We start from the raw sequence: 12593 nt of genomic DNA, 5'->3' as shown, positions 1-12593 counted from the left end.
CAAAATGAGGAACTGAATGGATGGCCGGTTAGTATCCCTGTGTCAAAAAAAAATCATAAAGGCTCATCAAATAAAGTTAGTTGTTTAAAGCTTAAAAACACAGTGGACAGTAAGATGATGGATAAACAGCAGAAAGACTGGGAACAGATCTGTGTGCATTCAAGCAGCACAGAAATGCTGCACTCTGTTTACTTGCACTCTGATGATTCCATTAATGTTAATTTAAGGGAGAAATCAAAAGAGGAAATGGAATATTTTAGAAAGCCCAGAGCAGGGCACATTTATCTGAACTGTGTTCATATGAATAAGTAATCGGGGAAAAAAGGTTAAGACAGGTTATTCTTGTGTGCATGGGATGAATCTCAAAGACCAGAATGACTGATTTCTTAAGTGACAGTCGTATCAATAACGAGATCCAGTGTTGCTGGGAGAGTACCTTGTTGGGAGAGTGCCTTGTATCCCCACTGAGCCTGCCTGTTTTTTTTATAAACGTGTAACTTTTTCTTATCAATATATAATTAGGGAAAAGGTTAAAACATGATTTTAATTTATTCATGGAATGGCTCTAAAACTCAAGAAAATCTTAAACTTAAAAAAAATGATTTGTGAGTTTTGTGAACCCTACTGCTGACATATCTTTAAATGTCCCACATTTTTTGCTTTTCCAGTGTTTTGTTAGAAATTTTGAAATCCATAAGAAGATATATTTGTGGTTATAAGTACCAAAAACCATCTCAGTGTAGTTTTACATCTCCTCTCAGGCTTCTCTCTGGAGCACTAGCAACAACAGGTCGGTGAGTCAAGCAGAGGAGAGGCTCAGAGCCTCTTTTCTGATTGGCTCACTGTTTTCTGAGTGATCGAACAAAAATACAGCAGATTTTAGGTAAACACTCAGAGAAACCAAATCCAGCAAGGTTGGATGGTGGCTCCAAGTGGCCTGGGTGTGGGGCATGGCTGAGGGCGGTGACTGCTTTGTTGTGACATCACAAAGTTACGAAAGTCCCAGCGGTTCATTTTAAGGCTCAGTGTCTGAATACAGGCTGTGTGCATTCGACACCATCACAGTAATAATATAGAACTTAAACCTGCTTTATAATTAAAAAAGACATGGAAATCTCACTTTATACAATATGGGACCTTTAAAAAAAAAAAAACATACTGATGTACGTGAGACTAAACGTGATTGACCGGCATCATATTGATAAAGTAACAAGTTGTTATGATTTGACTATAAACTATATTAAGACTATATTTTACTCAACAGTGCAGGCACAGCGCTAAATCCAAGTGTGGAGATAGGTACGGCTATACTAGACTATAGTTTCACTAACATGGAGTTTGTGTTGGTCTGTGATGGCTTGTTGACATTAGTCAGTGTTAGATGTGGTTGGCGTAGGGGAGTGGAGGAGGAATTGAGGCAAGGCTCTTGGCAGTAAGAATAAAAATTACACCTTTAAGATTTTCCTCGAAAATTTGTCCCTTTACATAAAATCAGTCCACAGGCTGTTACAGCCAACCGAGAAAGTTGGGAGAGGTCACATTTTTTAAGTTATGTTACAATCCCTTCACACATTGGCAATAAAAGTGATTAAAACATGTAAATCGCTTCACATTCTTACATATTGTAAAAATGGAAGGGTTAATAATTGAGTTCCAGAAGAATTTACTTTAAAGAATTTATTCCGCCATGAAAAATACTGGCTTTTAATTTGACTAAACATTACATGGGGCAGGATGTGTCATCCTAGCAACTCAGCATACAAAACTCAGTTAAATTTGAAGTGAATTTGCTACAGCAGCAGTAGAACACACCTTGGCAGGTTAAGAACCTTGCCTGAAAAATTTCTGTGGTTGTGGGAGTGTTTCTTGGCATACTGGACTCCTTAACACCTGTGAGGATCTTTTAAGGGCCACAGTGTACCTCAGCATTGTAGACAAGGTTTATCCCTTCATGGTCACAGTGTTACTTTAGGATGCTTCTAGCAGAATGATGCACCATGTCGCAAAGTAGTCATCATTCCAAGATGCTGCAGTGGCCTGGAAAGCCAACACAACACCTAAAGATTGGAGTGGAGGAAAAGGTTTGTAGTACAAATGTAAAGCTGAGAGATATGCAGAAACTGAATGATGCGATTTAGACAGCATAGAGGCAAAGAGTTCCTACCCAGTGTACAGGGTAAGAAACTAAGCCTGCTAAATATATTTCACTGTATCTCAGTCCCTTGGATGACATTTGCTGCTAATGTATATTTAATATCAGTCCTGCTGTGGTGTGCGCACTGTGTGTAGACCTGACTTCATGGAATATATTGGGCCTTTCTGATACTTTGTTATCAAAGTCAAGAGCCAAGAGATCTTGTCATGCAAATTTTATCTTGTGATTACCACATTGTGAGTCGCTGACTGTCTTTCAATTAGTTAGAAATTTGTTGATATTCAGGTGGGAGCAGGTCACAGCAGGTTTAACATTCATGAACTTTGTTCAAGATTTCACTGCACAATGCTCCTGTTTCCAGGAGCTTCGAAGAGACAAACACACTTGTATTTCCACTGCATGCCTATCAGTTTTATTCAGTTAAATAATATAACACTACTGTATCACACACATCAGAAAAGCAAAGACAGGATACAAAAATTACATAAAAGGGTACGGGCTGTACTTACGAGTAATGCTCTAATTGATGAATTCCTTCCTTTAGAATTGATTTTAAGGTCCTCCTCCTCGTATACAAAGCCCTTAATGGCCACGGACCAAGCTACAGTGCTAACTCCCTGATTAACTATATACCTCCAAGAACACTGTGATAGTTAGTGATAGTATTGAGGGTTCCCAGCAACAGCCAGAGGAAAATTAGAGGTTCAGCCTTTGACAGTTATAGCCCAAATCTATGGAACACACTACCTATAAATATCAGGGAAGCCAGTTCTCTAAGCATTTTTTTTTTAAAAAAGCTTAAAACTTCTCTTCACCTTAGCCTTTAACTAGCTCTGAAATTTTTTACTTTGCTCTGCACTTTTTTAAAATGCTGTTATAAGGCATTTAATTATTTACTTCATTGTTTTTATTTTATGTCTTTTCATGTGATGCACTTGGTGAATGTAATTTCTTTGTTGTAAAGCACTTTCTGCTGCATTTCTTGTATTAAAGGTGCTTTACAAATAAAGTTTATCATTATTATTATTATTATTAAAATAAGGTTTTACAGGTGCTTTTTAACTTATGTTCCTGGTGTGACAAATGTTCCATGACAACAACAACACAGAAACAAGCTTTTTGAGCAGCTTCTTTAGCCATTTTATTGCAGTGAAGTACCGTACTATTATCCTTCAAGGAAGTTACTCCACCAGCTCTCATAGATTTGGACAAGGGCACGTACAGTAGCACGCAGCTTGCAGCCAGTATAGTACAGTCAGAACTTCCTGGTCTCTTTTCCCTTATCAGCATTTGCTAAACTCCCAGAGGACATGTCAAGCCTTTAACAGAGCCTGCAAAAATGTCAAAGCCAAAACATTTGGCATTGTAAATTCCTCTTAGTAAGTAATGGGCAATGCCTTATGGGCTCTCTTAAAAACAACCTTTAAAATATCTCTACCTCATTCTCTTTCCCTCTTGCTCTCCATTTAGTTTTTCACTCTGTTTTTTCATTGCTTCTCCCATACACTCAAAAAAAAAGGGGGAAATTAGGGAAGTTAATAAAGTATTTGTAATATTTGGCCAAATCTGCACCTCCTGCATTATATGTCAGGATAAAAGACAATGCATGTGATAAAATCTCAGGTCTTTGAACATGCCACCGTGCGAACCCCGGCTCTGTAGGCCTCGCTATAAGCTGCAGGCTGGTAATTAAGCTGGATAACTAAATAGCTATTAACCCCACTGTTTTTACTGTTACTTACTAATATTAGAGCCTTTAATTGGACTCCTTAGGGTGTTTCCATGGCCTAATTCTGTCTGTTCCATAGAAAGTGAGAAAGCACTTTAGTGTGGAGAGCCATGTACCATGATAAATTATAAGCAAGCCTTTTAGGGGACCATGTATTTAGTTCTGTGCTTATAATAATAATAGACTCATTAAAACACAGGGTTTTGTTTCCCTTTCCATATTTTTGTTCCGTCTTAAATATTCTTTTCAGTGGTTACTCTTGAAATCCAAACAATTATTCTTGTTCATCTGAGTACTTTTCAGGGCAATGAAACTCCTTAGGTTGTAGAATAGCTTGTAATGTTGGAGTATTTAGGTAATGCCTCACATACAGACGCTATGCAAATGAGGTAGGATTGATCTTTTCTTTGAACTGTTCTACTTGCTAAACACGAGTTGTCAATGTTTTTTTATTGTCTTGCAGGCGAGACACAGCAGGCCTTCAAAGGCAAGCAGTGCACACTGACAAATACAAAATGTGGGAATGACATCGGCGATGGAATAGCAGGATGTGTGAAGAGCGGATGAAAGGAGAATACAGAGAAGAAGGAGGGCAGGGTGACTAGACCATTGCTTCGATGATGCATTGCTTTGCTGCATCCCCTATGGTGCAGCTGTTTATCTGTCAGAGACACAGCGCTGTCGAACTGAGGCAAAGCAAGTAATGCTAACTAGCCCTCCCTGTGCTGACACTTAATAACACTGAATAAATGAAGCTTAATAGACCACACAGCACCTAAACAAATACACAGAGAAGCAAGCAAGTGCTGTAGAGTCTGTCCAATTAATCATAACATAACATAACATAACATAACATATAGTGTAAATGGGCTGTAAAATATGAAAAGGTAAGCCATAGAAAATTGCATTTATGAGAACTGGGAAAGGGGATAGGAGAAAAACACAAGACCATAATGCACACATTGGAGTAAACCCCAAAACAGCAAAGTAATTTGACTTCATCAAATTTCCTGTCTTGTTGGAAAACCGTCCAGCTCATATTTGCAGTGTCCTAGCTTGTAAAATAAACTTGAAGCACAAAGAGAGGAGAACATCAAGTTTACATGAGTGCAGGTTATGGAAAGTCTTAGATTTGAGGTCACTGTAAATCGTTGTAATGGAAAACCGAAGGGCAATCTCCTGAATAAACAAACATATTAGTTTGCTGCTGTATACAGCTCAAATTGATTTCAGTATGCCATGTCCCCCTTTGTTTGTCTTGGGGCTGAAATCATAGATCTGCTGTACACATGCACCCATCGGAATTATACTATAGTCTCATGAACATGGGGAAAGATGAAAGATGCATATCTACAACTTGTAGATCTGCAACCTCTTGACCTCTCCCATTTAAATATCCCATTACCTGCTGGTGTTCATTCAGACCCAAGGGGAACAGGGAGGAAGGAGATGGTAGAAACTTAAGGCATTCATCTTTTTTACTGCGGCAGTCTGCATGCAGACCTCTTTCAGCCAGGATGTCAGATTTCATTACGCTGTGCTACCACTGGGCTGTAGCCACAGATTTAATCAAGCATGTAATCATACTATTGCCATCAACAACAAATGGAAATGCGTTCTGGGATCAATATGCATGTCATGAAAGCAAAATAATATAAGCACACACTGTAACATTAGTTCTGTGATCACGCGCTCACAAGCCTCTTAAGGCTTGGACACTCATCTCTTCCATCTCTGCATAGTGAAAATTTGCATGTGCAAGCTCAGCCCCTGGGGATTAGCCCCTCTGACCAAATGTAAGTCTCTCTCAGCTCATAGAGCAGCAGGGAATAGAGAGGTCCACCTGTGTTCAGAGAACTAGAGTTGCACTGCATAAGTGATGTTCCATTTTGAAACAGTCAGAGCCCTGTAGTGGAGCTCTTTAGGCCCAGAAGGCAAAAACTGATAACTATATACTCAGCAGCTAAACTAAATCCCAATATTTAACAGGTTACACTGGCACAGGTCACCTCTCTGGACCATAGCAGCTTCTCAGAAAAGGATGAGAGGGTAACAATCTGAAATTCCAGACACTAAACCTAATGGACTGTCACTGTGCAGGAAGTCAGGCTGAACCACCACATCCCACTTATCCTTGCTGCAGGGTTAGGTAGCTGACTCAGAGCTGGTGGTCTGTGTGCCTTCTTATGCTGTTTTGAAATGGAAACGGGAAACTGGATTTTAGTACCTCAAAAAATGTATTGCTCAAATTCCATTACCTCTTCAAAAATATTGTACTTGCCAGTACTATTCAGCACTATCCTGTTTGGTTAGTTGGGGATGTGATGTCACACCTTTCTCATTTCTGGCCATGGATCCAGGCCCCTGGATTTCCACCCACATCTCAGATTTGTTCAGTGATTCAAATAGATCAAATGTTTTACCCAATGACAGCCGCTTTCTGCCAGCTCAAAACACAATCAGCAAAGGTGGTATTGAGAATGAGGACTTCATCTTCCTGAGCAGCAATCTAGCTACGTTAAAGGAAGATAGTGACAGGAAAATGTTGACCAGTGTGGAAGAGATCAATGCTACAAGTTGTTTTTAGTTTTAATACAGAAATAACAACTGGTAAATCGACATATTAAATGTTCTGGCGACCGCCACCACAGACAAAACACAATACCTCCGCCCAGCAACAAGAAATCATCAGTGCAATTTCAGGCTGAATGAATGAAACAAAATTCAGTCTTAAGGCACGGACACACTTCCTGCGTCCGTGGACAGCTGCAGACTTTCCTCTGGTCGGGCTCTTTTTCCGATCCACACATCATTCCAATTGGTGGCAGTAATGCACCACAACGTTGTTTGCCAACCACTATAAAAATCAAGAAGCAGAAGAAGAGAACAAGAGGGAGGCAAAAAGAGAAAATATAATGTGCAACCTCTTAACAAGAATAGTAGAGTAAGCCGAGGAGTTCTACATGACTTGGCTGTCTTGTCTTTGTAGTGTTTCAAAGGAGAATCATATAAATGTGATCTCCTTGCACAACCTCTCTTCAAAACGAGAATCCATTTTGTTATCGGGAGCATGCACAGTCAGTGCACTTGCTACGCTTACAGTCTGTGCGGTCACAATTTTTGGGCTGCACGTGGACGTCCACATAGGGGTCCGAGCGGATCCTCATTGACATGGGTGCATGACGTAATTTACGCATGCAGACGGAAAATGACCCTCGTGGACATTCTGACACGTAAAGTATGAATTGGCCTTTATTATTAATGGTCCAGCAGTGAAATTTAACCTTCAGAGCGGCCAAACAATCTCAGATGCAGAGTGTGTAACCTTGATGTCCCCATTTCAAGTTCAACTTTTGTCACATGTCATTTCTCTCCCCATGTTCTCCGACTCTCATTTATCTACTGTCCCCCAATTAAACAGAAGAAAAGGCTTATTATCAAAAGAAAATCATTTTCATTACAGGTCATTAATTACACTTTTCTCAGCACAATGGTTTAACAGGCAGTGAGCCTGATTGATAAAAAAGATGCTACACATTGTTAGGGAAGCAGAGAGAGGGAGAGAGACAGTGGAGTGAAGGGCAGGTGCTTGTAATGCCACTGTAGGAAACTGGAAGAGAATTGATAATGTTTCGGTGATGAATGATAGTGCCGGCACACCTGCGGATCCTGTTAAGGAGCGAGGAGAGTGCTGATGATCTAAATCATTGATGACTCTCACTGATGGCTCATGCTGAGGTCCTACCGATGAGACGAACAAGTTCTTAACACAAAGCACGTTTTCTATTAGAGCAGTCACTGTAACAAGGAGGGAGCAAGTGCGTGGCTGCTTTCGCTGCTTTCAGCCGCTGTAACACTGACAGTAACAGACACCGTCTTCAGAAGACAGGGAGGGAAACCTGTTCTGTAGCTACAAGCGTTATTTCTCTATCAAACACATATTTCCTCTTCTGGCCTTACATTATGTTTAGACGGTGCATGATTATTTCTCTTTTTCTGTTTTGTGATGTATCATCTGTTGCAGCTCTTTGTAATGTAACTTTTGTGTCAGTATGTATGGGCTTTAAATAGAAGTATTTAAAGGAATAGTTTGCGCTTATTTGCTTTCTTGCCAAGAGTTAGATAAGAAGATTGATACCACTCTCATAAATTAGATATGAAGCTGCGACCAGAGGATGTTCACTTTTGCCAACTTATTGACTTTCTAACATTAGCAACTTTTTTTCAAAAAAGACCTTTTGAGACTGGGTTCTGTGGCTCGGGGGGAGAGCAGCTGCACCTTCAGCTGACCATTTTAAATGATTTAACTTCGCTAGCCTATTTCCTCAAAATACACAGTTTACAAAGGTTCAGAGGAGTGAGTTCATCCCCGTGTCCCTATTCATGACACCCCAGTCCGCAGTCTATACAACAGCCTTCATAAAAACAGTACCTGAGTTACATTTAGCTGCCAATTGATGAGATGATAGCAGCATGAAAATGGCTAATAGCTGATGTCACAGGTATGTAAATTGTGATGTAATTACAGGCTTTAGCTACTTTCCACTGAAAACAGCTGGCAACGCTGGAGGCCGTTAGCTTAGATTAGCATAAAGACTGGAAGCAGCTAGCTTGGTTCTGCTTGAAGGTAAAACTCACCAATTAACATGCTATATCTTATTTGTTTGATCTGTAAAAATACCAAAAAAAAGTTGCAGGTTTATGGGCAGTTAAGTGCTTGACTATTTCTTGGTTGGGACTTCTGCTTGTTGGGCTGGTAACATCACAGAAGTCTTGATTTTTGTATGGATTAAACAAAGGAAATATAAACTTTAGATGTTGTTAACTTTGCACGGAGCCAGGTGAGCAGCAAGTATTAATCAAAATGTCTTTGTTTTAGGGTGATGAGAAAACCTGACAGGTTTGTCCCCTATAAAATATAACATAAACTTTATTGATCCCACAAGGGGAGATTTTAAAAATGACCGTCATTGTAGGACTTGAGTGGATACACTGGTATTTTCAGGGGACAAGGATATAGATAAACGCCCCTAGTGCTGGTGGTACGAATAATGCTTTATCATTATGTTAATGGAGGTACAGCAGCTACAGCAGTTCAGTGTAACTCAAATCTTGTTGGAAGACACACAGAAATACACACTCTCATCACAATAACACGTGTAAAACAATTTTGTGGTGGAATGCAGCTCTAGAGGGGCTTTTAAAATGAGGCCCTTACTTAAAGAGGAGTACAGTACTCCTCGTAGTGAAGTGGTGCCTCTGTAGCCCTGCATAATTTTAGCTTTTCTGTCTGAATAAAGCAGTTTTTTTTCTGACCATAGACAACAAGTACTGACAACTGGAAGTCATAAAAATACATGACAGATTCTCAGCGCATACAACATCAGTTCTTGGCCAATAGATCTGATTTACTGTCGGGCCTTTTTTTCAACATTTATCACTTATCCATTGCTCTCATTGATTCAGGAGCACTTTAAGCTGAAGGTAAAAAGTCCAACCATTTTTACATAAATGCATTTGCAGAATGGCAGACAAAGTTCTCCTCATTCAAACTTCCCCAGGGTGACAGATGTTGGATTTGCATTTATCAAAACTGAATTTCTCTTGACCCATGATGGACCAACAACCTCTTCAGGGTGTTTTTCTGTATTCTGCCCAACGCATCCTGGGATGAATACATAGATTTTTTTTTTCCTAATGCCCTGGCAAAAATGGCATTTTAAACAACTGAAGAACACTTTTCTTTTTATGAAAATGTGTATTTTTACTTTGCTTCTGCACAAGAGTGAATGTGTATATGCCCAGAAATGCACAATCTTTTGGAAAAGAAAAGTTGAAAAAGACAGTGTGAATTGGTTTCTAGGGATCAGTGTGGAAGAAGCCTTTCAATAAATCCCTGTCCTCCATCTGTATAAACAAATAAAAAAACAAAACAAAACGATTGTTTTATATTTGCTTTGACCCCCAAGGCACTCACATATGACTGGCATGGTATTTTATGCCAAGAGATCTGAGGTGTGTTTCTAGTCAATACTGAGGCGTTCTGGAAACTTGGTGAATGACATGACTTGAAGGGAGAGATTTTTCACAACGTGCTCAAGGAACTTTAGGAGTGTTTATGCATGTGCGTTGTATTGCATTGCGGTGTAATGTATACTGTTATGTGTTTTTTTACATGATGTTTACTTGCTGTGTCTAAGGTGACACCGGGGACAAATATGTTCTTCCAGTTTTATCTGCCAAGTTATGCAACCTACTGAAATGATAAATAATTAAAAGAAATTAAATAAAGTCGCAAAGTTGAGGTAAAATCTTTGTCCCTGCACAATCACAGATTCAATCACTGACAAATGACTAGACTATCTTTCTTTTTTCTTTTTTCTCTTCTTTTACAGCAATAGATAGTGCTACTATGACTCGTAACATTTTAAATCTGCCAATATTGTCTGCTTTCATTTCCCTTAAGAGTGATAGCACATTTGCAGTTAGAGCCCCTAATCTTCGGAACAGTTTGCATATCTTACAGCCAATCTTCAAACCAAATCAGTTTTCACATTTAATCCCTTTTAAATACCTCCCTTTGGCTCCCTGCTACACTCAGCTTGGTCGTGTGTTTTAACAATAACAATTATGTGTGTTGGGTGGGAAGGAAGCTGGTGCTGCTTCAAGTCCCTATAACTGCAGAGCCTACTTGTATTTGTTGGTCATGATACTGCATAACATTCCTTTATAAACATGCCTTTACCCTTCTGTTTCTGTTTTCAAATTTTTTATTTGTTTATCGAATCTTTTCCGATGTTCCTTTATTGTATGATTTATTGTTTGTACCACAAACACCAACTTCTGGAGAAAATTCATGAAAATAAACAAGCTGTGCAAACAGCATAATTTAGTGTGTGTTTCCATAATTTTAAAAAATAACAAATTATGGAGGATGTTACCTGGTTAGCCTTGGGCATTTTCATTCCGCTATAGCTGTTTACACACACAAGAAGGTGAGGCGAGGCATCATCATAGTCATGATATTGGGTGCTCAGCTGTCTATGCCTTTGAAGATTATTTCAGATAATCCTCACCAACGTGAGAAAAGTGATGAGTTGCAACTTTTTTTAAAGCGACTAGGATTGTGTAGCATTATATGCAAAATAATATCAGGCACACACACGGTGTTTTTTTTTGACATCACAATGTTAACTTGACTAATGGGAAAGCCCATTAAGTAGAGCTGACAGTGTGAATGCAAAATACATCAAGTATGAATTATGTTATTAACAATTACAATCGAACACTGTCTCCATAATCAAACAACATCCCACTCCGCCACACAGAAGCATTCACATCACTATTCAGTGATATCATGGAACATGGTTTGATGGTATAGAAAGATATTTGATATTTTTTTACTCAGGATTTAGCCTCAGCAATGCAAGAAGTCTGCAGCCAACCTGCCACCACGTGCTACAATAAATATTACACTGCATGTGTTACAATAGCAGCCAAAAAAACTAAATTCAGTCCACGTTCACACTGGGCAATGAGTTTCCCTATGATTAGATGATCCGACCAAAGAAAATGAGCTAAATTTCTCTAGGAATGTAATGGATCGGAATAAATAATGGGACCAGCTGAGGAAGTGTTTGCATCTATGGCTTTTTTGTGGATTGACCGATTGATCAACTGATTGATCATGAAATGTTTCTGGGTTACCTGGTGAATGTTGGTAATAATTAACATAAGATTTACTAATAATTGTTTCAATCTTTCTTCAGAGGAAGCAAGGAGTGGGCTGACAGGGTTGTATGATGCATTGTTTTCCTCGCTGTAATGTTTTCATGTAGATTATCTCTGCAGTTCAGCACATTTTTTGCTTTTCTCTGGTGTTGTTTCAAATATAATGAAAATAGAAGAGAAATGAGGGGTACAAAAGCTTTGCATTTCAGAGAAATGTGCACTTTCTCCACATAAAGGAGCAACCTCCTGCTAATATTTGTATTTAATTGGGTGTCAGTTCATTTTAAGTGTTTCCCCAGTAGATTCTGGGGCTCCTGGACTTTAATTTCACAAACAGTCACGTCACAACTTGTCTAGACCTGCCAGTTGAAAATAATAACATATCTATTAAAAATTACACAGAAAAGTATTTGATATGGAAATGTAATAGTTTCAGCAGGAGATCAACTGGATAAGCTTAATTTGTATATGTGGGTACTCATGCCCATGCACTCATTATGCATTTCTTTGCAGTCGAGCCATGAGGCTGTGGTATAATAACGGAGTGCTGTGAATCATTAGTGACAGTGCAGTAAGGTTAAGGAGGCTGTCTATCAAAGCAGGCACAGAATAGTTAAGGTGCTTGCATGTGGGTGCCTGTATGTGGGTGGTTGCCAAGTTGCGTGTGTGAATCTGCGTATGATTCAAGATTTAAATAGATAATTCACCTTGGTGTTGTGGAGGCAGTTAACGGTGATTCTCAACAGCTCTAACAATAATGTTTTACTGTTTAAAATTCCCACCGGAAAATGTTCTTTTTACACATACCCTCCACAGGGAGGTCTGAGTGCACTGGTGCAGGGTCATCTTCAGGTCAGCGCCACCAGATCTAATAAGGATTCAGGTGGAGGACATTTCATGAGGGCGGATAATTGCCGTATTGGGGGCTCGAACTTGCTTCCTCCACTTGAAGAGTCTTCCTTGTCATACTATGATGTG

The 12593-nt window shown here is 39.3% G+C and overlaps 1 long non-coding RNA gene across 1 annotated transcript in view; it reads left to right on the top strand.

Moving 5' to 3' along the window:
- The window catches only part of LOC130187053 (uncharacterized), a 44199-nt gene extending 33441 nt beyond the window's left edge, over window positions 1–10758 (top strand). Inside the window, exon 3 of the long non-coding RNA XR_008830380.1 lies at window positions 4348–10758. This is a non-coding gene — a long non-coding RNA (uncharacterized LOC130187053). The remainder of the gene's footprint in view (window positions 1–4347) is intronic.
- Window positions 10759–12593: the final 1835 nt, after the last annotated feature.

This window comes from Seriola aureovittata, chromosome 18 (genome assembly GCF_021018895.1).
Source record: "Seriola aureovittata isolate HTS-2021-v1 ecotype China chromosome 18, ASM2101889v1, whole genome shotgun sequence".
Taxonomy (NCBI): domain Eukaryota; kingdom Metazoa; phylum Chordata; class Actinopteri; order Carangiformes; family Carangidae; genus Seriola; species Seriola aureovittata.
Note: the sequence above shows the minus strand (reverse complement) of the source record. Positions and strands in the feature narration are given on the sequence as shown.